Source organism: Ptychodera flava, chromosome 2 (genome assembly GCF_041260155.1).
Source record: "Ptychodera flava strain L36383 chromosome 2, AS_Pfla_20210202, whole genome shotgun sequence".
In the NCBI taxonomy this organism is placed as follows: domain Eukaryota; kingdom Metazoa; phylum Hemichordata; class Enteropneusta; family Ptychoderidae; genus Ptychodera; species Ptychodera flava.
The window spans coordinates 8,901,767-8,923,192 of NC_091929.1; the positions used below are offsets into that span (position 1 = coordinate 8,901,767).

General features: G+C 38.4%; 1 long non-coding RNA gene across 1 annotated transcript; it reads left to right on the top strand.

Annotated features, from left to right (window-relative positions):
- Positions 1–986: 986 nt before the first annotated feature.
- Positions 987–15,732, top strand: LOC139152745 (uncharacterized). The gene is made up of 5 exons (XR_011556698.1): positions 987–1,235; positions 6,501–6,532; positions 6,852–6,975; positions 14,741–14,895; positions 15,594–15,732. It is a non-coding gene; the product is annotated as an uncharacterized lncRNA (long non-coding RNA).
- The last annotated feature ends 5,694 nt before the right edge of the window (positions 15,733–21,426 follow it).

The window sequence follows — 21,426 nt, forward strand, 5'->3', positions numbered from 1 at the left end:
GCCGGTAAGCAGCTTTTCGAAAGGCTATTGATGAACGCGATGCAGCAATATTTAGAGGTGTGTATGACAGTATATTTGTGATTGATGGCTGAAATATCGATAACCAAATAAATGATTTTCATCCGCCGTGTATTCTTATTTTTTGGAAAATTGAACATACCATACGCAAAATTTCCCACATTTTTCCATGTGAGCATGACATTTCGGACGTTCACGATGCGTCATCGACATGATCCAGCACTGAAAAGACCTCCGGGTCAACTCTATTTTGATAAAACTTAAAGGGACAAAGTCAGCCATTTTTCATGAATTTTGTTTGATGCGAGATACTACTTATTTGTTTGACATGTTGAAAGATACTTAGTGAATGAGTGACCATACATATATTCGACCCCGGTTTATACAAATTAAATAAAACCATCGCGAAAACGAATTAATGGTCAGAACCATGAATTCATTTTCGTGATGGTTTGCATGTATCGCGTCTAAAACCGGGGTGGAATATAAGCATGGTTAGCCATTCATGCGGTATCTTTCGACATGTCAAACAATATAAGTAGTATCTCACATCAAACAAAATTCATGAAAAATGGCCGACTTTGTCCCTTTAAATTGCTGTCACAAAACCTTATTTTAAATGATAAAAATTGTTCTAAAGTTGAACATGAACTTTTTATATTGATGCAGGTTGTTACGACATGGAAATTCCAAAGAGTGGTTGTGTGTAGGAATTTACAAATTCCCCATCCCCATATGTGGGGGATTTACTTGGTTTAGGTGGGGATTTTCCAGATTGTCTTGCCCCAGGGGGTGGGGCATTTGGCAGATTTCACAGGACTAATTTCCAAATCCCCACTAAACCCCGAGGTGGGGTGGGTGGGGGTTTACATTGACTGGCGCATAATATTTATTGGGGATTGCGAGTGACTATGTTTGTTGTTGTGTTTAAGCATGTGAGGGCGCTATAATCAAATAGAACGCAGGCGGTAGAAGTTGCAACTGAAAAATGACCTGAGGGCAGCGCTGCCCTCAGGGCAGCTCAAAGCCGAGTAAACATGTGCACAACATTCAATGACGTCACAAATTATTTGAAAATTGTACCCATCCGCGTAAGCGCGGCAAGAACCCAAGCACGCTGCAGAGAGCATACCCGTATCCGAAGCCCACCCTGCACTGTGACAGAACCATCTTGCAAATAGCGTGCTGGTGTTATTTGAAATGACTGAAGTGTGAAGGTAAGTCAAATTTCCCGAGACAAGTTGAAAATACATAATATATCAACAAGTTTGCCATGATCACACGGTCAACTTGCACAACGTAGTTGATATTGCATGGTAGTATTACTTCGCAATACATCCATGGTCGATGGTCTATGGTCAGCATGGTGCATAACCTGATCGCGGATAACTAGCAATCCTCAGCGGCGGTCGCTAGCAAGGCTTGATGACTTTGTACACGACTTTGTACGCTTTGTACGCAGTAGGGTCGCGTACGAAGTCATGCTGGCTAGCGACCGCCGCTACATTTGCCTAATCATTGCAGCTTAGTCGCCGAGTGCCCTGATGGAAATAGCATCATAATCAAGCGCCTCCCAGTGAGTGCAGACAAACCCCCTTTTCACATTTCAGAAATTGCATATTCTTTTACCTCCATAGTGAATATCTACCAATATGCCCCAAGAGCAGCAATATATCTGTGCTGCCCTCAGGGCAGACATACATTTTCTATCCTTATAGCATTGCATAGTGTCTATCTACCAATCTGCCCTGAGGGCAGCAATATCATCAGAGCTGCCCCCAGGGCAGACATGTACATTTGATATGCTATCTACCAATCTGCCCTGAGGGTAGCAATATATCAGAGCTGCCTTCAGGGCAGACATATATTTCCTATTCTTACAGCATCGCACAGTATCCTTACAGCATTGGATAAGTGTATATCTACCAATGTGCCCTGAGGGCAACAATATTTCAGAGCTGCCCTCAGGGCAGACAAACATTTCCTATCCTTACAGCATTGCATAGTATCTACCAATCTGCTCCGAGGGCAGCAATATTTCAGAACTGCCCTTAGGGCAGACATATATTTCCTATGCTATCTATCAATCTGCCCTGAGGGCAGCAATATATCAGAGCTGCCCTCAGGACAGACATATACATTCCCTATGTTATCTACCAATCTGCCCTGAGAGCAGCAATATAATCATAGCTACTCAGGGCAGACATATATTTCCTATCCTTGCAGCATTGCATAGTATATATCTAGCAATCTGCCCTGCGGGCAGCAATATTTCAGAGCTGCCCGTAGGGCAGACATACATTTCCTATGCTATCTATCAATCTGCCCTGAGGGCAGCAATATTTCAGAGCTGCCCTCATGGCAAACATACATTTCCTATCCTTGCAGCATTGCATAGTACATATCTAGCAATCTGCCCTGAGGGCAGCAATATTTCAGAGCTGTCCTTAGGGCAGACATATACATTCTCTATGCTATCTACCAATCTGCCCTAGGGCAGCAATATATCAGAGCTGCCCTTAGGGCAGACATATATTCCTATCCTTACAGCATCCACATTGATATGTGTATATCTACCAATGTGCCCTGAGGGCAGCAATATTTCAGAGCTGCCCTTAGGGCAGACATACATTCCCTATGCTTATGAATCTGCCCATGGGCAGCAATATATCATAGCTGCCCTCAGGCAGACAAACATTTCCTATCTTACAGCATTGAAGTGTATATCTACCAATCTGCCCTGAGAGCAGCAATAATCAGAGCTGCCCTCAGGGCAGACATATACATTCCCTATGCTATCTACCAATCTGCCCCAAGGGCAGCAATATAATCATAGCTGCCCTCAGGGCAGACATATGATTCCTATCCTTGCAGCATTGCATAGTATATATCTAGCAATCTGCCCTGCGGGCAGCAATATTTCAGAGCTGCCCGTAGGGCAGACATACATTTCCTATGCTATCTATCAATATGCCCTGAGGGCAGCAATACTTCAGAGCTGCCCTCAGGGCAAACATAAATTTCCTATCCTTACAGCATCGCACAGTATCCTTACAGCATTGGATAAGTGTATATCTACCAATGTGCCCTGAGGGCAACAATATTTCAGAGCTGCCCTCAGCGCAGACAACATTTCCTATCCTTACAGCATTGCATAGTATCTACCAATCTGCTCTAAGGGCAGCAATATTTCAGAACTGCCCTTAGGGCAGACATACATTTCCTATGCTATCTATCAATCTGCCCTGAGGGCAGCAATATATCATAGCTGCCCTCAGGGCAGACATATATTTCCTATCCTTGCAGCATTGCATAGTATATATCTAGCAATCTGCCATGCGGGCAGCAATATTTCAGAGCTGCCCGTAGGGCAGACATACATTTCCTATGCTATCTATCAATATGCCCTGAGGGCAGCAATACTTCAGAGCTGCCCTCAGGGCAAACATAAATTTCCTATCCTTACAGCATCGCACAGTATCCTTACAGCATTGGATAAGTGTATATCTACCAATCATTGCCCTGAGGGCAACAATATTTCAGAGCTGCCCTCAGGGCAGACAACATTTCCTATCCTTACAGCATTGCATAGTATCTACCAATCTGCTCCAAGGGCAGCAATATTTCAGAACTGCCCTTAGGGCAGACATACATTTCCTATGCTATCTATCAATCTGCCCTGAGGGCAGCAATATATCAGAGCTGCCCTCAGGACAGACATATACATTTCCTATGTTATCTACCAATCTGCCCCAAGGGCAGCAATATAATCATAGCTGCCCTCAGGGCAGACATATATTTCCTATCCTTGCAGCATTGCATAGTATATATCTAGCAATCTGCCCTGAGGGCAAACATACATTTCCTATCCTTGCAGCATTGCATAGTACATATCTAGCAATCTGCCCTGAGGGCAGCAATATTTCAGAGCTGTCCTTAGGGCAGACATACATTTCCAGTGCTATCCATCAATCTGCCCTGAGGGCAGCAATATTTCAGAGCTGCCCTCAGGGCAAACATACATTTCCTATCCTTACAGCATTGCATAGTGTCTATCTTTCAATCTGCTCTGAGGGCAGCAATATATCAGAGCTGCCCTCAGGGTAGACATATATTTATTATCCTTGCAGCATTGCACAGTATCCTTACAGCATTTGATAAGTGTATATCTACCAATCTGCCCTGAGAGCAGCAATAATCAGAGCTGCCCTCAGGGCAGACATATTCCCTATGCTATCTACCAATCTGCCCTGAGAGCAGCAATAATCAGAGCTGCCCTCAGGGCAGACATATACATTCCCTATGCTATCTACCAATCTGCCCCAAGGGCAGCAATATATCATAGCTGCTCTCAGGGCAGACATGTATTTTCTATCCTGACAGCATTGTTTAGTGTATCTCTACCAATCTGCCCTGAGGGCAACAATATTTCAGAGCTGTCCTCAGGGCAGACATACATTTATTATCCTTATAGCATTGCATAGTGTATATGTACCAAACTGCCCTGAGGGCAGCAATATGTGTAAGCTGACCTCAGGGCAGTTTGGTAGATATACACTGTGCAATGAGGTAAGGTCAGGAAATGTATATCTGCCCTGAGGGCAGCATTATGTGTGAGCTGCCCTCAGGGCAGATATACATTTCCTGACCTTACAGCATTGCACAGTGTAATTAGAGCTGACCTATGGGTAGAAATACATTTCGTATCCTATCTACCAATCTGCCCTGAGGGCAGCGATATATCAGAGCTGCCCTCAGGGCAGACATACATTTCGTATCTTTTCAGCATTGGACATGTGTATATTGCACTAATCTGCCCTGAGGGCAGCAATATATCAGAGCTGCCCTCAGGGCAGACATATATTTCCTATCCTTGCAGCATTGCATAGTATATATCTAGCAATCTGCCCTGAGGGCAAACATACATTTCCTATCCTTGCAGCATTGCATAGTACATATCTAGCAATCTGCCCTGAGGGCAGCAATATTTCAGAGCTGTCCTTAGGGCAGACATACATTTCCAGTGCTATCCATCAATCTGCCCTGAGGGCAGCAATATTTCAGAGCTGCCCTCAGGGCAAACATACATTTCCTATCCTTACAGCATTGCATAGTGTCTATCTTTCAATCTGCTCTGAGGGCAGCAATATATCAGAGCTGCCCTCAGGGTAGACATATATTTATTATCCTTGCAGCATTGCACAGTATCCTTACAGCATTTGATAAGTGTATATCTACCAATCTGCCCTGAGAGCAGCAATAATCAGAGCTGCCCTCAGGGCAGACATATTCCCTATGCTATCTACCAATCTGCCCTGAGAGCAGCAATAATCAGAGCTGCCCTCAGGGCAGACATATACATTCCCTATGCTATCTACCAATCTGCCCCAAGGGCAGCAATATATCATAGCTGCTCTCAGGGCAGACATGTATTTTCTATCCTGACAGCATTGTTTAGTGTATCTCTACCAATCTGCCCTGAGGGCAACAATATTTCAGAGCTGTCCTCAGGGCAGACATACATTTATTATCCTTATAGCATTGCATAGTGTATATGTACCAAACTGCCCTGAGGGCAGCAAATGTGTAAGCTGACCTCAGGGCAGTTTGGTAGATATACACTGTGCAATGAGGTAAGGTCAGGAAATGTATATCTGCCCTGAGGGCAGCAATATGTGTGAGCTGCCCTCAGGGCAGATATACATTTCCTGACCTTACAGCATTGCACAGTGTAATTAGAGCTGACCTATGGGTAGAAATACATTTCGTATCCTATCTACCAATCTGCCCTGAGGGCAGCGATATATCAGAGCTGCCCTCAGGGCAGACATACATTTCGTATCTTTTCAGCATTGGACATGTGTATATTGCACTAATCTGCCCTGAGGGCAGCAATATATCAGAGCTGCCCTCAGGGCAGACATACATTTCTATGCTATTTACCAATCTGCCCTGAGGGCAGCCATATATTTCCTATCCTTACAGCATTGCATAGTGTATATGTACCATCTACCCTGAGGGCAGTTCTCAGGGCAGACATACATTTCCTATCCTTACAGCATTGCATAGTGTATTTCTACCAATCTGCCCTGAGGGAAGCAATATCTCTTAGGAGCCAAGATTTGCAGATACACAATACTGTTACATTATTGAGTCCTTGGGCTACATTAACAAAACTTAAAACGGTGGGAGGCAACAGGGCAACAAAATTTTTACCGCTCATGGAAAATGCCTGTCATATTTTCCTTTTAGAATGTGTACATTTGTATTGTGGATAGACCAGAATCACTGTTTTGTTTATCTTGTGAATTAGACATGGTTGTCCACTTGTACCCATTAATTAAACTGATCACAAGTATATGTTAATCTTCAAGTTCTGGTGACAAGAATAAAGTTGTTTGTAATGTGAGTTGTTGTTTGTCATTACATTTATCACATTGCATACATTTTTTAAGAATGATATGTTTGTAAATCTTTTCCAGATCAACTATATACAGCAAAATGACCCTGAAAGGTAAGTTTTTTCTCAGCCTGATGAATATTCCACTCCCTTAGCTGAACTGTGACACAGACATATATCTTAATATCAAAATTTCTTGCAGTGAAAGCTTTTTGAAAAAAAAGCTGTTGTTCAGTTGCTTTGATATAAATTTTACACATTCCTATATATAATTCAGATTAGCTGTGATGAAGTGTGCATATCTTCTGTTACTGATATTAAATTATTATTGTTTAATCTTCTGTATGTTAGTAATCTACCTCACACTTGTCACTTCCTCATACACACTGTCATTTACTGTTCAGAAAAAATACCAATGTTCTTTGTATGTTAGAAACTGTGCAGCGCCTCTTGGGATGTGAGGGAGGTGATGAAAATATCCTTGGAAGTATTGGACCCCATAATATTACGTTGGGACGATAAAAAGTATCAAACCTGATAAATGGTTGGAAGATAATGTAAGTTTTGTTGTTAGTAATTAAAGTATTGTCTCTATTTATTGGCATGATTTGTTGTACAGTTGTACCTGTAGCATCACTGCGTGTTTCTGCATGTGCTCAAATGTTTGTGGCACATCACAACAAATAAAAGACATAATGATTGACATGGCAATGTTCCAAATAATCACCTAATTGTACATCCACATTATATGAATTACTTATTTCCTTGTGGATCATGATGCGTTATTCTGATAAAAAATGTATAAATACTGGCATTGTTTTGACTGCCATTGCCTTGTAAAATTCCTAGTACAACTGTTTGACATGTCAAATGTTAAAAAGCAAACTAGAAATCACACACACAGCCATATAAAGTGTATTCAAATTTTACAAAAAATTATATTATTCTAATGAATGATTTGATGAAAGGTATTATGGTCTAGCTTAGATCTCACTCTGGATGAATCTTTGCCAATGCTAGTAGATTAATTGTAGTTTTTTGCTTTAAAAAATGTGCATTGTGTCATTATTTTAATAGAACATTGTCTTATAGATTGAGGCACAGTTCCTGTTGGTGCTCCACACCTCCACCCCCAACCACAACTGTGGTTGATTTGATCATCACTTTGTTATGTAGGTCATTTCCCCCACACTCATCATGACCTGAGTTCAATTAGTCTAGAACATTCTCAAGGTCACTGCCCTTGATGACCTCACAACCTTGAATTCAATTAGTCATGTTTGGAATGTTCTGGAAAGTTGATTAGTTGTGTAAGGGAGATAATTTTAGAACAGTAATTAGCATGTCAATAAAAGTTCTAGATTGTTCTTATATGCCTTTATAAAAGGGACGTGCACAGCTTCCAGTCAGACTTTTGGGATCGTGTCTCTTGTGTGTTACTAAACTCCAGCAGTAGTCATTCTCAAGACTTTTCAAGACCTTCACTGTCAACGCTGGATTTATACTGTGGACTTTGTGTAGCTTCAAGCCTGCAAACCAAAGGACTGTTCATTCATCCGACTGACTGTTACAACTCTGAGACTGGAGCTTTGCCGTCCCAGCTGAGATAAGTAGTCTGTACACTTTAAAGCTTGTATTCTATCCCTGACTTAGCAATTAGTTTTATTTTCGTAATAAATTTTGTTTAAACGTTAACTGCTGAGTTCACCCTTTTGTTCGTTTTCTCTGCACGTAACAAAATTGGGGGCTCGTCCGGGATACGAATATTTTGAGCCGTTTGACAACATTTTGACAGCCTTTTCAAAACTACTATATACTGTGAACTCAGCGAAATTAATCATGGCGGAATTTAAGCCAGACGAATTTATGGATGACCTTGATCAGGACACATTTAATTCCCTCAGAAAAGACAACCTCATAGCACTGGCAAATTTCCTTAAAGTAGATGTCAAAAGATCTATGCGCAAGCGAGAAATTCAATTCAAGATTGCAAAACATTTAGTTAATTCTGGCCATTTTGAAGAGTCTGCCTTAAAAGATTATGAGCCTGAGTCTTCCTTCGAACTCAAAAAATTAGAATTAGAAATTCAGGCAGATTTGGAGCTTAAAAAATTGCATTAGAAAAAAAAAAAATACAAATGCAATTACAAATGAAAGAAAAAGAATTGCAAATGGAAGAAAGACAGAAAGAAAAAGAAAGGCAGGAAAGATTAGAAATGGAAGAAAGACAGAAAGAGAGGGAATTGGAAATGAAAGAAAAAGAATTGCAAATGGAAGAAAGACAAAGGGAGAAAGAAAGAGAGGAAAAAGAAAAGGAAAGAGAATTAGCTGAACACCGACTGCAGTTAGAAATGAGACGTTTAGAGCTTGGAAAGTCAGGAAAATTCTTCCCTTCAGACAATTTTGACATCACTAAGCATTTCAGGTTAGTTCCCCCTTTCCAAGAAAAGGATGTTGATAAATATTTCCTTCATTTTGAGAAAATTGCTCAGAGTCTGAATTGGCCTAAGGAGTCCTGGTCTATGCTTTTGCAGAGTGCTTTGGTGGGTAAAGCCAGAGAAATTTACATTCAGTTGTCAGTAGAGCAGGCTTCAGATTATGATTCTGTGAAGGAATTAATTCTCAAGGGTTATGAGTTGGTGCCTGAAGCTTACCGTCAGAAATTTAGGGATTGTGAGAAGGTGAAAGATCAAACTTACGTTGAATTTGCTCGAACAAAAGAACAACTGTTTGATCGTTGGTGTTCTTCGGAAAAGGTCAGTCAGAATTATGACAAATTACGACAACTTGTTTTGATTGAGGAATTTAAAAGGTGCATCCGGAGTGACATCAAGACGTTTATCAATGAACAAAAGGCAGATACATTAGAGGTTGCTGCACGTTTGGCCGATGATTATTCATTGACCCACAAATCGTCATTTCTCAGCAAACCATCCCAGTCCTTTTCCTACAGAAACAATGCAGGTAAATTTAACTCCTCCTTTTCATCCAAGAATTTTTCAAAGGACAGTAGGAAATCAAATGACAACAGTTCACAAAATTCAAGTAACACTTCCACATCATCAGATCCCAAGTCTCAATCTCCTTCTGACAAACAGTTCGGTACACTTCTTGTAATTATTGCAAGAAAGACGGCCATTTAATGTCAGAGTGTTTCAAATTGAAAAGAAAACGTGAAGGTCAAAGTGGTCAAAGTGGATCTAAGCCCACCGGCTTTATTTCTTCATCAACTCAATTAGAGTCTAATAATGTGTGCAACACATTTTCTGAGGTTAAACCCCTCTCATCCCCAATTAATGAGGTCAAGGTCAATTCTTCTCAAGATAGCATTATGGGTATTTTCGAACCATTCATTCATGATGGTTTTATATCACTTTCTAGTGATTTCTCTTCCGCTACCCCTGTCAAAATTTTAAGAGATACCGGGGCTTCCCAGTCTCTTTTGTTGGCAGATACCCTGCCGTTTTCTGAAAAGTCATTTTCAGGTTCTAAAGTTCTTATTAAGGGGGTAGATTGTAATGACTACATTCCTGTTCCTCTCCATAATGTCTATTTGTCTTCGGACTTTGTTTCTGGACCTGTGACTTTAGGTATTAGGCCTTTTTTGCCTTTTGAAGGGATTCACCTTCTTCTTGGAAACGACCTTGCTGGGGACAGGTCATTACTAATCCACTTGTGACTGATAATCCTAGTTTAGATCAAAATCCAGAGCCAATAGAGGAAGACATTCCCGGCCCTTTTCCTTCATGTGCTATTACTCGAGCCATGTCAAAGAAAACTTCGAGAATCAAAATACTCTCAAAAATAATGTCACAGATGTTGACTTAAATGACACCTTTCTCAGTCAGGTGTTTGACACGGATCATTCCGTTATCCCTCGTGGATTTGAAACTTCCAGTGAAACTTCTGCTGACCAAAGTCAGACATTTTCTAGATCAAATCTCATTGCAGAACAACACAAAGACCCAGATATTTTGTGTTTGTTTGACAGGGTAGATGATGAAGATAAAACTTCAGATAGCTCTGTTTCCTATTATACAAAATCTGGTATTCTCATGCGTAAATGGAGACCTCCAGACGTTTGGTTGATGACGATTGGGCTATAAAACATCAAATTGTGGTTCCAAAGCCCTACCATGCTGAAATATTGCGCCTGGCCCATGAAACGCCCTGGGCTGGTCACTTAGGAGTCAGGAAAACTTATCATAAAATTCTCAGTCACTTTTATTGGCCTAATCTCAGGCAGGATGTAGCACATTTCTGTAAAACTTGTCACACATGTCAAATGGTAGGAAAGCCAAATCAGACCATTCCAAAGGCCCCTTTACAGCCAATTCCTGCATTTCAAGAACCATTTAGTAGGATACTAATAGACTGTGTTGGGCCCCTACCAAAAACAAGGTCAGGAAATGAGTACATGCTGACAATAATGTGTACATCAACTCGGTTCCCAGAAGCCATACCACTGAGAAATATAAAGACAAAGACTATAGTGAGAGCTTTAGTCAAATTTTTCACTTTATTTGGCCTCCCTAAATGTGTCCAGTCCGATCAAGGCTCCAACTTTATGTCTGGTATTTTTCAACAAGTAATGGATCAGCTAGGCATTAAACAGTATAGGTCATCCGCCTATCATCCAGAAAGTCAGGGTGCTCTTGAGCGATTTCATCAAACTTTGAAAAACATGATTAGGACCTACTGTTTTGACACAGAGAAGCAGTGGGATGAAGGAATTCATTTTCTGCTCTTTGCTGTTAGAGAGTCAATTCAGGAGTCTCTTGGCTTTAGCCCATTTGAGCTTGTATTTGGACATACAGTCCGTGGCCCGGTTAAGCTCATTAAAGAGAAATTCCTATCAGACGATGATGATTGTCTGAATATTTTGCAATATGTGTCAGATTTTCGTACAAAACTCTCTAAAGCATGTGAATTAGCCAGAGATAATCTTGAGTCATCTCAGCAGTCAATGAAAACCAAATACGATAAAAACACCTCAAAACGGAAGTTTGAACCAGGTCAAAAAGTTCTTGTTCTACTTCCGATTCCTGGCAAACCACTCCATGCTCGTTACTTTGGGCCATACCTAATTGATAAGAAATTGAGTGATTTAAATTACATCATAATAACACCTGACAGGCGAAACAAAAACAGCTATGTCACATAAATATGCTTAAGCCATATTTGGATAGGGATAATCCTACTATAACTCAGCCTGTCAGTGCAGTCAGTTCAAACCATTATGAAGATAGTGATACTGAAACTGACTTGAGTGAAAATACTCTAAACTCAAAGCTGGGCTCGGTCAAGCTTCAGAACTCAGAAATCCTGGAGAAGCTGGAGTCTACAAAGTTGGCACACCTCCAGCCAGAACAACAACACAGGTGAAAGAACTGCTCCATGAATATAACACCTGTTTCAAGATGTTCCAACGAGGACAAACGTCATCTATCACGACGTTGATGTTGGGGACAGTAAGCCTGTAAAACAACATCCATACAGACTGAATCCAACAAAAGCGAAATATCTCCAGGAAGAAGTCAAATACCTGCTGGACAATGACTTTATTGAACCCAGTAAAAGTAACTGGAGTTCGCCGTGCATACTTGTTCCCAAATCAGACCACAGTTATCGTATGTGCACGGACTTTAGGAAGGTCAACGCTTTAACAAAGACAGACACTTTCCCAATCCCGAGGATTGATGACTGCATCGACCGAGTGGGAAAAGCCAAGTATGTGACAAAATTTGACCTACTGAAGGGATTTTGGCAAGTCCCTCTGACGGATCGTGCTCGTGAAATATCCGCCTTTGTTACACCAGACGGATTGTTCCAGTACAAGGTGATGCCATTCGGAATGAAGAACTCTCCGGCAACGTTCCAACGGATGATCAACGACGTCATATCCGGACTAGACGGGTGTGCAGCTTACGTTGACGACGTCATCCTGTATAGTGACACCTGGGAGGAACACATTAAGCTCATGCGGAAGTTCTTCGAGAGACTGAGTAAAGCAATGTTGACTGTCAACCTTGCCAAATCTGAGTTTGGTTGGGCGAGGGTAACTTACCTCGGACATACTGTAGGACAGGGTGAGGTAAAACCTGTTGATGCCAAAATCAGTGCCATTTCAAGTTTTCCCATACCAAACTGCAAACGACAACTGATGCGCTTTCTCGGTATGGCTGGTTACTACAGAAAATTCTGTCCAAATTTCTCCACAATTACTGAGCCTTTGACTAACTTACTTAAAAAGAAAGTAAAGTTTGTTTGGTCAGAGCAATGCCAACAGGCATTTCATACACTTAAAGCCATACTGCAAAGTGCCCCAGTGTTGTCTGCACCAGATTTCACTTTGCCATTCAAATTAGCTGTAGATGCTAGTGATACGGCTGCTGGTGCTGTTTTATTGCAAGAGGATAGTCATGGTGTAGATCATCCTGTTTGCTATTTTTCACGCAAATTTAACAAATCTCAGAGAAACTACTCTACAATTGAAAAAGAGTGTTTATCTTTGATATTAGCTTTACAGCATTTTGAAGTTTATGTTACTTCTTCAAATCAGCCAATAGTGGTTTATATTGATCACAACCCTCTTGTTTTTCTGCAGAAATTAAAGGCAAAAATCAGAGATTGCTAAGATGGAGTTTAATGTTACAGGAGTTTAATCTTGACATTAGACATATCAAAGGCAGAGACAATTTAATTGCAGACTGTCTCTCTCGTATTTAGAAATTATTGTTGTTCACTTTCAAGAAATTTTATTGTTGTTCACTTTCAAGAAATTTTACTTTAGAGTAAAACAAATTTTGAGTACTTAAATCCTTTCAAGATTACATTTGCAAAAGAAAGATTTTCTTTGAAAAATTTTTTTTTTTTTGAAGAGGGGGTGTGTTATGTAGGTCATTTCCCCCACACTCATCATGACCTGAGTTCAATTAGTCTAGAACATTCTCAAGGTCACTGCCCTTGATGACCTCACAACCTTGAATTCAATTAGTCATGTTTGGAATGTTCTGGAAAGTTGATTAGTTGTGTAAGGGAGATAATTTTAGAACAGTAATTAGCATGTCAATAAAAGTTCTAGATTGTTCTTATATGCCTTTATAAAAGGGACGTGCACAGCTTCCAGTCAGACTTTGGGATCGTGTCTCTTGTGTGTTACTAAACTCCAGCAGTAGTCATTCTCAAGACTTTTCAAGACCTTCACTGTCAACGCTGGATTTATACTGTGGACTTTGTGTAGCTTCAAGCCTGCAAACCAAAGGACTGTTCATTCATCCGACTGACTGTTACAACTCTGAGACTGGAGCTTTGCCGTCCCAGCTGAGATAAGTAGTCTGTACACTTTAAGCTTGTATTCTATCCCTAACTTAGCAATTAGTTTTATTTTCGTAATAAATTTTGTTTAAACGTTAACTGCTGAGTTCACCCTTTTGTTCGTTTTCTCTGCACGTAACATCACTTGCATATTCTGAATACCAATGAAATGCCACCTGTCCTCGGAAGTTAAAATTTTGGCACATTTATCTTATGAAATATTTAACAATGTCTTGTGACACTAAAATGACTAATTCATTGCAGTCATGCCTTCCAATTCATCCTCTTTTACATAAAATGATACAATTATTTGCATGCCATATATAGTACTGGAAGTGCACAATAAATAGAAATGCAGACGCCTGCAACTAGAGTAATTTACAGTAACCAATTTTCAACACTCCATGGACAGCAAAACCATTAGGTGTTTACGCGGGAACTCAAACGTTGTCATGGACTTACAAACTTGACCTTTGGTGGTGGTCTGGTGCTTGCAAAATAACTATAAATACAGCCAAATTTTACAATTTATAGCTCTTTTTACAAATCATTACTTAGCATAAACTTTCATCTGAATAACTTTAAATTTTCATCATGTCACCATCAAATTGTAGCAGAAAGATACTTTGTATCTCCATGTGTATAATTTTGTGGTTGGTATTGTCAATGACCTTTGAGGAAGTTTATTACTGCAATAGGAAGTTTCAAAGGAAACTAATGAATTAATCAAGTTAGAAAAATTTACATGTAGCTCAGAGTTCAACGACAATTTGATAATAAGCATACCGGTATATCAGACAGTATTTGTGCCACTGTAAGCAGCAGCTCCAAAGATAGTTTCTGTACTTCTATACTTCAAATTTTTTTGAATATACAATATGAGTGGGTAAAAGTTTGGAGGGGAATACCATACATTTGCCTTGTAGCTTCAGAATTGCCAGGAGTCGAGACCCTATCCATCCTTGTGATCATCCATTTGTAATAAGCAAATTTGATTTTTAACAGGGAGACCCGCAGCTGAGCTATCTTCAAGGTTAAAGGGAGCATGCCATGAGGTAGATTTGGTCACACATGGAATGACCACTCCAATGATTGACACAGTCTCAAAATTATTGTCCAAAGTTGCAGATTGTGAAAGGAGGGCGTGTCTCGATGTCCTGGTAAGTGTTAGTTCACATATGATGTATTTATAACAATAAGTACAATAGTTTGTTTTGCTTTGTGTAAATTCCTGTACTTAGCATGAGTACTGCTTCCTATACATCGAATCAGAATGTGATTGGCCCAGTGGTTTCCGAGATATGCAATATGTTTACAATGTTACAAAATTCAAAATGGCCGCCATGTCACGTGACTCCAGTGAAAATACGGTATTCCACAGTAAATGCCACTCATCTCTACACTCATTTACTTATTGGTCTGTAGTTGGCCCTGTATGCTCTGTATCCACCTCTGTAAATCAAAAGATGGCACAACACCGTTTGGCTATCTAAAATCAAACAATTGTTCTTGCCTAGAGCTAAAAGCAGATAGTATCAGTACAAGTGGTTGAGGGTTAATTAAATTGAGTCATACATCCCTCATTTCTATGGAGAGGATGATGTACTTCAGCCAAATGGTATCAAAGGCTGTTTTACGCTACACCTCTATGGCAGATGACACCCTGATCAATGTGTTCCATGCCAATACAAAGTACATAATGTATTTTAAGCATTTGTATGTCACTTGTATATCCTTTGTGTATCAGAAAATAAGCAAGTGTGTATCAGTGCTTGGTATAGTCACAGCAATACAATTTTTGATAACATAAAACTACAGTTAAAACTGACTAATTGTCACCACACTTTTCATTTTTTAGACTTCCAAGAAAGAGAAAACTGGCTGAAGGGCATCATCAGACCAAGATCATCATAAAATTTTGCCTGGCTTTGTAGACTTCTCCAACAGGTGTTTTAGTACTGTTATGCTAATAAAACAGTTAATAAATTGACTTGAAATATCAGTGTATTTGTTTTAAATGATGTGGTCATGCCAAGTAATGTCCACATATGAGTGTTCTCATTATGATTCATTTGGGTTTATTATCATTTCTTGAAATGATTATATACCCAAATGTAACTTCAGAAATAAATCATAAATTGGACTTTCAATTCAAAATCATAATACATAGAAAACTAGAACAGATAAGAACTGAATATACTCGTTTGGTTTAGAACAGCCAACTAAATAATTGCTACAAATTACAATTAAAAATGTGAGTTTGAAACTTTGATAACTTTATTAACATGCAAGCCACACCTATTGAAAACATCAGTTCTAGTAATTTAGTTGAAATCCGTTCAACCTTCCTTCAGATATTGTGTATACAAAGACATTCACACTGCTAAACCATTAGCTTACCTTAACACACCACAGTACTACAAATTTCCCATGATTCATTCTGATTTGTACCATCAGAGATTCCCAAGTCAGGCCAAGCGTAGCTCACATGTGTAGACAATATTGTAAACTACCGATACAAATTTTGGAAACTGACAGAGACTTCTATTCAATCACCATTTCAGATTATTTTAAAAAGCAGGCATTATTGAGAGAGGCGATCCAAACCTTTTAAATTTTTCAAGCAATACAGAAGAGTTGGAAGTAAAACTGATAATTGAAGCACCTATTAAGTCAAACAAAAAGATATTTTTTTCTATTGACAATACAAAGGAAATTTACGTTTTAACTGTAAGTTGGTTATCTGCTTGTTTCCTCTGATCAAAAGTGTGACATCCGCAGTAAGCTTACATTCATACTGTGATTTCTATGACTTTGATTTTGACACTCTATGTAATTCCTAAATGTACTTTTCTTAGATAAAAATTGATAAAAGTTTTTAAAATGGCAATCTTTGATGGTACAAATCAGGAAGAATTATGGGTAAAATATTTTACTGTGTACACGTAAGCCAGCGTTCAAAATTAACTTTTTTGTCTAGTGGTCCATGTTGACCACCATATTGAAATTTTGGTGGTCGTTAGCAAAATACCTGTGCACAAAAAACCTAACAAAATTTGTATACTAAAGACACCTCTTCATGTCAATTTGAGCATTTTGCAGTACCCTGTGTAATAACAATTTATAAGAACAAATTTACTTGATATAGCTGTGACATCTTATAAACACTCATTGCTTTTAGCTTTATTATGTATACAACAAGAATTTGTTACAGGCAAATATATATTTTAAATTTCTAGATGGTTGGATGCTCCTAGTTATCACACTTTCTATAGGTGTTTCTTTAATATTTTCAAAACCAAGAAGCTTTAACTTATGAAGCAATGTGTTGAACAGGTGTTTGATTCAAAGATGATATTCAACCAAAATACAAAATGACTGAAAATCTAGGTGGTCTCACATTGACCACAGAAAATCAAAACTGTGATCAAAATTAGAAAAGCGGCAGTCATTTGACCCATGACCACTGTTAATTTCAAGAGTCATAAATTGAAAACATACCTAAACACTCACGTAAAGCACACTTCACCAAAATAAAAAAATACAATATTCTGTTTATTGACAAAACAGGCTTCTAAAGCCCAAGCAGCTACTAAGAATTTTTTCATGATTAAAAAATATCAAGATTTAGTGTATACAGTTCAAATTAAACACTAGAAGACTATTTTTATACTGTAAAACATAACAATTGTCAATTTGGTGAAGACAAAACATTGCTGATGACACAGTCCAGCTGGATTAAGGTGTTTCAATTTCAGTGTCTGAATTACTGTCTGGCAGCCTCATTACAGGTAAGAGGGGTGAATTAGTGAAATGTGAGAAAATCACATCAAAATGGTCATGTGGTGGCCATGTTTGTGTACTTGGACAAAAATAGTGTGCCACATACCCATGGTCATGTTGGATCATATAAAATAAATTGAAGTGCATAAGAACACCATAATACATTGTTGTTGTTCTAAGAGTGAACAAATTCTGTACAGGGATAGTTGGGTTTTACTTCAAATACATAAAAAATTTGGAATAAAATGGCAGGCAGGCAGCCCAGCCGGATTGGGGGAACTGATAACTGTGTTTAAAAGAAGTAATGAACATTACATGCAGTTGTAAATGGGTGCTGTAGGATGAGAGGCACATTTCATGATACTTATTTTGAATCCAGTATTTCTCGGTGGAGTTAATGTTTTTGACCAAATAAAGTGTAAGTACAGAGGTAGTGTCCTGATTTGTGAAATAAACAGCAATCAGCAGTAGAGAATCCTATAGATAAAACTGTGTCTCAGAATTTTTAAATAACTCATAGTTTTTTATACAAAAAGGGGTGAAAGTGACTACTCTGTCCTGTAGAATAAATGACTTTTATTTTTAGCATTATTATTCACTGTACAAGAACTAAAAGGAATTTAAAAATTCTTAGACACAGTTTTATACCCTAAGATACCCCATTACCTATATTTATTCAATGTGTGGTGTTTCCCTAGAAAAAGTTGACAGCATCCATGATCTTGGAGTTGAAGTTTCTTCCAATATGTCTTGGGACTAGCATATCAATATATCTATTACAAAAGCAAACCGCATGCTGGGACTGATTAAACGTACATGTGGCCACACCGGTTACACTAAAATGAAACTCCAAACTGTATTTATCCCTAGCCTGTAGTATTCTTGATTATTCATCCCAGTCATGGGCTGTCACGACAAAGCAATCATTGCTACTTCTTGAAGGTGTCCAAAAGAGAGCAACAAAATATATTCTGGGATATCCCCAGGAGATGAATTACAAAGAGCGTATGATTAAATTGAATTTGCTCATGTTGAGCTACAGGAGAGAATTAAATGACTGTGTCTTTTTAGCTAAATGTTTTATTGGTATGTATGATTTAAATTTAAGCCAGTTTGTCATATTCAAATCCCCTGATGATACTTCCATGAAGATGCCACTTTCAAAAACAAAATGTTTTCGTCATTCGTTTTTTAATAGAGCTTTTTACTCATGTACTGTAATGCCCTTTCATGGCAAATCTTCAACAAGTGTTAGGTCATACAAGTCTATATTATTAAAACATTACACGGGTCTGTTAAACAATAAATTTTATCTGATAACACTTGCACTGGGGTGGGAAAGTGCCACTGTAAAAGTTGCTGTCTCTGTTGATTTCTCTGGGGTTTTTTTGAAATTTTTCATACAGTTTTGTTATTGTTATATTTTTGGATTTATCTTATATCAATTGTCTTTTCTGTTTTCAATTTGTATGTGTAACTTGTAAAATTTGCTCTTTTGTGGAGGGTTGCTTTTTTATCGGTGCGACTCATCCTGACTTCATGTCAAAGCTGAATAAATAAATAAATAAATAAATAAAAATGAATACTCTGCAGTTTACAGATTACCAATCGGCAAACTGATCCCTTTATACTTATACTTTTAAGTAAAAAAACTCAAAAACATGTATTTTTGACAAAAACAAACACGCTCATATATTTTAGAAAATAAACACATTTTCCATAATTTTCAGATATAGAGCTTACAGAAAATTGGATCAAAAACATCATTTACACTGAGAAATACTGGATTAAAAATAGAAACATAAGTATCGGTAAAGGGCAAAGTCGGCCATTTTTCACGAATTTCATTTGATATGAGATACTACTTATATTGTTTGACATGTTGAAAGATAATGAATGGGTGACCATGCATATATTCAACCCCGGTTTTAGACCTGATACATGAAACCATCGAAAAAAATGAATTAATGGTCATGACTATTAATTCATTTTTGCGATGGTTTTATTTAATTTGTCTAGAACCGAGGTCGAACTATGTGTGGTCACCCATTCAGTCAGTACCTTTCAACATGTCAAACAGTATAAGTAGTATCTTGCATCAAACAAAATTCAGAAAAATGGCCGACTTTATCCCTTTAAGCATGCATCTCATCCTTAAAGTGACAGTAGCTGTAATTGCTGTGCCACTATGACGCCTCGACTCCCACATCATGGCAGTACGTGCATCCCTGGGTAACATGCTACCCTCCCCAGAGGCTACTCAAATCTGTGAGTGGCCTTAAGGGAAAGGTGGTGATGACGCTGGGATGTGCCGTCGCTCCTGGATTTCTGCCAGACCTTTGTCTCCACGTCGTTTCTTTGCGTTAAACAATTTTACCATTGAGAAATGAATTTCTGTCCTGACTAAAATGCACTTTTCAACTGTAGCTTGCTACACATACATGTACACTAGTTCTGTTGATAGGCTTAACGCTTGGAATTTCAACATTCTTTAGGTAGTACAAGAAGTGACTTGTCAAAAATCAGAGCAAAAATATTGAACAACTCATCAAAGGTTACAGCTACTTACACTTTAATACCAACACTGCTAATTTTGTACATTTCTAAGCCAAACAATTGGCAATAAGGCGAAGAAAAATAAGCGACCTAGAGGCCGATATAGCTTGAGAGAATAACGATATTTGACACAAGTGTTGATAAAGAAGGTTGGAATCTTTGATAGTTCAATTCAGTGGCCAGACATGATTGGCAATAATAGCTGCAAAAATACACAATTGAAGATTTTATCATAATTTGAACATATCACATTAAGATCATCCCTAAGAACATGTCAACCAAAGCTATCAGACGAGCAGTTCTTTGAGCATCAAATTGTTTTAACAAATATGGCACAAATTGCCAAAAACAATACAAAATCGCAGATTTTATCATAATTTCAATATATCACATTAAAATATCCCCTTGGAACCTGTATAGCAATTATCATAGCTATTAATGAGCAGTTTATAAGAAACGCATTTTTGTGACCTAAATGGCAAAAGTTGCCCCAAAAAGTACAAAATTAGATTTCATCATGATTTTAATATTTCAAATGTTGTTCATCTGTAGGAACCTGTCTACAAATTCCAAAGCTATTAGATGAGCAATTTTCGAGAGACACATTTTTTGACCAAAAATGACAAAAATTGCACAAAAAATACATAGTTGCAGATTTCATCATAATTTCAATATATCACATTCAGTTCATCTGTAGGAACCTGTGTACCAAATATCACAGCTGTCAGATATGTGGTTTTTGTGAAACAAATTTTTTGACCAAAAATGACAAAATTGCCTTGAAAATAAAAATTTGCATATTTCTGCACAATTTGAACAAACCTGAAGTAGATCATCCCTTGGGACCTATGTACCAAGTATCAAAGCTAATCTGACAAGTACTTTTGAGGAAGATTTTTAAAGATTTTTTGACTCAAAATGACAAAAATTACAAATATGCAAATTTCACCACAATTTGAACAAAATTAAGTGAGGTCACCCCAAGTGGACTGCAAATTGAATTTCAAAGCAATCGGACTTGCCGTTTCAGAGGAGAAGGCAATTGTTGACAGATGACAGACAATCAGCCTATTTGACAAGCTCTGCATCGCTGACAGCAGAGCTAATAAAAAGTTTGATTTTCATCCTCTCGCATCTCAATACAGATCAATTTGTCTTTTATTTGTCTTTACTTCATATTCTCTGTCTCCATCCTGAGATGCGCATCTGACTGGTCTTTTAGAATTTCCACAAGAAAAGTCATAGCTATGATCAGCTGAGTTTCTCTTTCTTTATTCTTGTTAATATTTTTCCTATATGGATGTAGCAGTTTTATGAGCTTAACCTAACTTTTCACTTTAATATTGAAAAGC